Source organism: Vigna angularis, chromosome 10 (genome assembly GCF_016808095.1).
Source record: "Vigna angularis cultivar LongXiaoDou No.4 chromosome 10, ASM1680809v1, whole genome shotgun sequence".
Taxonomy (NCBI): Eukaryota; Viridiplantae; Streptophyta; class Magnoliopsida; order Fabales; family Fabaceae; genus Vigna; species Vigna angularis.
Window position 1 is genome coordinate 26439266 of NC_068979.1, and position 6000 is coordinate 26445265.

Consider the following 6000-nt stretch of genomic DNA (forward strand, 5'->3'; position numbering starts at 1 on the left):
GCCTCAATTCTTTCATGCCCCTTCCTTTAGATGAATTTTCTTAAAACTTTAAAGAAATGAACAATCTTATAATCATCAAGTTAAAATACCATGCCACACTTTCCAGTTCCAATAAAAAAAGTTAAATTATGCAAGAATGACGATATCATGTGCGTAACTAAATCATGAAACCCTATCATGGTATGAGACCTAAGAATAAAATGATAAGAAAAAAACACCTTTAATCAACATTTAGGTCTAAATTGAATTATGATTTTAATGTTTGGTGTTTTTCTTTTGGGAACAATGTTAATGCTAGCTAGTCTTAAACATGCATGAATAAGTACTTCTACATTCCTACTTCAAAAGAAATATATAAAAAGAAAATGAGAACAAGTGATGATGATAACTTCTGTTAATGAAATTTTAAACCGCAATCACTGCATCAAAATTTGCGTATGAATAGACAAACTAGGAAACATTATGCATTGCTGTCTTAATCATTGCATGTTACATCTAACTCTACCATGTTGTTCTTTTTTATCCTTTTTGTAAAAAATTATATTAAAATCACGGCATTTCAGCTAAATTTATATTTCAAAATTCAACAATTATATATTATTACAATAAATAATTTCTAAATTTATAAAATAAACTTCCTCACAAAGAATTAAATGAAACGAAAAAAAGGGAAGTGATACCTATTCAGAAAAAAAAAAGACTAATAAATTCAAGAAGAAATCAAACCACTAAAGTGTTTTATCAATTCTAAAATTTGCAAGTTTCTTCGCTGAGTAATTTTTTTTTTCACAATTTATATATTCATTTGGTTTTCTTCTCGTAAATCGAAAAATCATGTGTTTTTATTACATCAAAATATTCGCATATAATTTAATTCTCTTTGTGAAGGTTTTCCCTTGTTTATTGAGTTGCATTATTACGTAGTTGGTTTTGAGGAATTTTCGTGCATAATAAAGATTGAACACAATTTTTTTACTGAGTCTTAGTTCATGCAATGTATACACTCAAAGTATCTAACTTTCGTCAATTATCAAATTAGTTTAACAATTTATGGATTAGAAATAATTTGTAAAAAACTTAGTTTCTGAAACCTATGTAAACATTTTTGTCAAAATGAAATTATACTAAAGCCATTACACAATTAAGTAACACATTTTCAACCTAATCATTTTCAGTCTAATTGGCCCTGCAAACTTAATGGAACATATAATTTAAGAAAATAAAATGTGATTGACGAGTATTGTGCAAGTTCTACAATAAAAAAATAAATCAGAAGAACAATTTAAACTATTTTTTCTACTTTATGTATAAACTAATTTCTATATAGCATAGTCTCTATTTTTATTTATTTTTAACTTATATATAATTTAATTTCATTTAATCTTTTTATGAAAGTGATGATTAAGAACTCTTTGCAATGTCTTTATATTAAGATATGAATAAGATGTTATAATAGGATGAAGTTCGTATGAATGTAGGCTATTGCCTGGAGGATGTTTTTATTTTGAGTTCCACGACATGACGGGGTATATATATATTTTTTACATATACTTAATATGATAACTTTGTCGATGGAAATATATTTTTTTTCAAAATATCTATTTAGTACTCTTCATAATTGAACATACGATTGTACCTTGAAATTAAAATAAGAAAAAAAATATATATTTGCATTCTCATCGATCTCGACAAAGTTATCATATTAAGTGTATATTTTTGAGTTTTGCATAGTGAAAGATATTTTCTCATATTTCTAAGAATATTCTCTAAATGAAATAGTATTTTCATAAACTCTTTAAAAAGTTTTTAAAAAGAAATTTTAAAAGTTCTTCCAAAATAGGTACAACCTCATTTTTATAAACTGTCGAGGATAGTGTTTAGTAGTGAACTTGTGGCTTCAGTTAGTTAGGTTTGCTTTTATGGTTCAACCTTATGCTTTGTTGCTTATATGACCCAATTTCATGTTTGTTGCTTCTATGATCCACCTCATGCTCTAATGCTTCAACTTTGAGATGACTTCTTTGAGAAGAGGTTTTCATGGTTTAACTTCAAGTTTAGTGTTTGAGATTTTCTCTTCCAAAGGGTTTTCTTTTGTGGCTCAACCTCGATTTTATTACTCAACCGCACCAATCACTGTTTCTTTTAGAATTGCTTGAAATTAATCCACTTTCTTTAATTTTCCACTTTACCTATCTACTGGTATTGGAAACAGCAATATAAACTAAATTGAGATAAATTTAATGGAAACTTAACAAAATAAAAATAAGTGTCAAATTTATCTTAAAATTAACTTATATTGGACACCTATAAGTACCTGCTCGACCTAAATCTTGGGGTCCAAAAATCAACCTATATGAAGTATTTAACTCGTCCTATAATAGACCCCAAAATTTATGAAGATTCCCAATATTATATACATGACATTATCTTTTATCTGTTAATATTCTTATCCAATATATTTGGACCTAATAGTCTTATTTATATATATATATATATATATATATATATATATATATATATATATATATATATATATATATATATCATGTGATGTCTAGGAAGTACACTCACTCAATACACAATACACATTCTTTATTATCATTCATTGATCTATATTCTATCACTGATTTAAGCATCAAAGAGTCTTCTACATAAAAAAAAACTCTCCTTTGATCTCTCTATAAGCTTGGTCTAAATTATTTAACACTAGCAACATGACATCTTGAGAGTGCTAACTTTTCCTTGAAGACTTTTAAGAATTTTTCAGTAAGGATAATACGTATAGAGAAAAATAAGCTTATTTACACATAAAGAGACATGCATTACCTTTCCTTGGAATAAATGTAACTAAAACCATATGGTCAAGAGAGTTTATTACTTTATTTTCATGATTTCTATCTCAATTTTAATCGTTTGAAGTAAAAAATATTAGAGAATATATATATATATATATATATATATATATATATTATATTTTGAAAGGTTATATAGTTTTGTGAGAATGTTAGAAGAACAAATTATTCAATAATTTATGCAATAACTTTCTCTTTTTACTTCTTTATATTATATCACACTCTTTTAATCTTTTACTCTTTCTCTCTAATATTTTGAGTTGTAAAATTTATTGTGCAAATAACGTAAATGTTGGGTATAAATTATAAATATGAATATGTACAAAACAATGTGATGAGTGATAAAATTCCGATGGGTGGCAAAGGATAGGGGACAACATGAATTGTCTATTATTATAATGAATGTTTGAGTGCAGAATGTCCCTTGTCTTTGTTTCCGGTATAAGTGTGTCTCCTTTTCCCTTTGAGTTTCATTTTCTCATCTCGATACATGTCTGCATGCACTTATGGGTTTCATTGATTCTTCTTCTTTCTTCGTGCTTGGTGTCTTTTTCTAAGTACAGGATCCAATTACTATTTCTACTTTTGGTGCCTCTCTTCTTCATAATTTGGACCTTGCCACTTCATTCTATATTTATTAATCTTTAGCTACAAGTGCTGTGATTTGTATCACACAATGTGAGGTTTAGATTTTCATTTTAGTTGGATTTATTTTGAACTAAAACAATCAAATTTCACATCATTTGATGATCGAATTTAAGATTTAAAATACAATAAATACGAATAAAACCAAACTAATAATTTATAATTATTTTTTTTCTTTTTTAAATTTATTTTGATGAAAATATATCTAAATTTTTAGACAATTTTGCATTCTTTTTATTGAAAACATAATTTTATATTGAATTGATGTTAGTGGATTGGATTCAAATTTTATTTTCTCCTAAACATAATTAAAATTACGTATTACCCATATATGTATACATTTAATTATATATGAAAATAAAAGTAATGGTAAAGTGATATATTTTTACATTCATTTGACACATAGTATAAAGGATAAAATAAAAAAAATAATAATAATAAAAAGTAATGCCAAAGGAACGTAAAAGTTTTATGAATGTCAAAATATCATTATGTTAAAATAAATAAATAATACAAACTCTGAAAGTACTAAATTTCTCTGTGTTTCCTCTGTTTTTCTATCCTAATTCAATTTGTTGAAAATTGATTGTACTGTTTCGATGGTTTGGAGTCTAACTCAAAGCTTGAATTTGAATTTGAAGATGGATAAATGACTCATGGACCAACTCAAAACACATGTGATTCCAACTTTGGACTGAGAGTTTTGAAAATACAATAAAATTATAAGGAACAAGACCCTTAGATAAGGTTTTTATTATATTTATAAATTATTATGAGTTAGAAGACATTGTATCTTATAATTATTATATTTCTTAGTAATTATTATATTTTTGGACTTAAGTAATTATTATATTTTTGGACTTAAGGATATACAATGTAAAATCTTAAAGGCTATAAATAAGAAGACAACTCCTAAACTTAAGGACTTGGATTTTATGGCTAATAATACTAATAACTTTGACTCATATTATTTATTTATTTTTGTTCTTCAATATAGAACCCTAACTCTTAACTAGAACAAAATTGGCACTCACCTTTGAGGTAGATAAAACTCATCCTGCATCCATAAAGTAATCGGGTGTAGCATTTCATGGTGTTTATTAGTGCATACATGATTGATTAGAACAATTTCGATCATGAGTGTAATGAGAGAATACGAGTTTATCGTTATGAGTTCTGAAAAAAATTAGTGATCAATACTAATTTTGACATGGTGGTGGTGAAAAATTGGTTTCACATGTATCAATTCCTTACAATACTTGAACTCAACCAAACTAAACACCACAACCAGTTCTACAATAAGTTATCCCTTGTCACTAGGAAAAACCAATGGAACATTATCCTATGTCTTGCCCTAACCAAACCATTAGATACCATTTTCTTTGAGCCCCATCATACTGGTTCAACCAACTCTCTCATCCCAACACCAAAGGAACCAAACTTTAATAAGAAGATCAAATTATATCTCGACTCCATCCTCTAAGCAAAATAGTAATACCACCACCTCAATCGTGTTTGGAAACAGAGCTTCCTCCTTAATCGTCCCTCCAACATCGAAGAATCGAGCTTCATCGCTACCATGGCCAACCTCTCCTACAATGTGTTCAACACATCAACCTAAATAAAATTCCTAGCGATCAAATTTAAAAATGCTCTTGCATATGATGTCGACATTGGTGGTAGTGATCAAGGACCTAGATTGATTTGTGGCGTAGAAAATCGTGAGAATAAGTGTTTTGGGATATTGGACTTCATGGACAAGCTTATCACCTCGTGTTACACAAAAGAGAAGATATTGGTGTTCAAGACTATCTTTTTGTAATTTTTCAATGTTTAAGACATTGGTGAATGGTTACCTTGAGCAATAATAGCACTCATATTGAATAGCCCGATGATTGTAACAGAAATATACATAAACTCGTATGAAAAGTCATTCGATAACTATTTCAAAAATGTTAAGAGCAATGCATAAATTATAATGAAAAGTCATCCATTAATTATTTTAAAAGCATTAAGAGCAACACACAGGCTCAAATGAAAATTTATGCAAAAGTTAATTTTAAAACACCAAAAGAAACACATAAACTTGGAGGAAAAGTCATCCAATAATTATTTCAAAAGTCATCCAAGAAAGTATTGAAGTCTCTCCATCTCATGGCATAAAAAATAAGACCTTCATCCTTACCAAATTCTGTTGTACAAAAGAGATATGAAACATTAATAAATTCAATATAAATGTAGGTTAATAATGAAATTAACCAATATGGTGTTCAATTACTTAAATATTTTGTCACATGAGATTCTTCTCCTTCTCTTCAACCTCATTCCAGGCAAGAATGACAATAGAAACATGTCATCGAACTATGAATCCTAAATAGTTGTTAAACTTAATAACATTTTAGCCTAACAATTTACCTAAGCAACTATTTATGACAACCTACATCAGCTCCTTATCAATCCACCCATCGTTACTTAAGGCAATCAAATGATTGATCTACTTAAT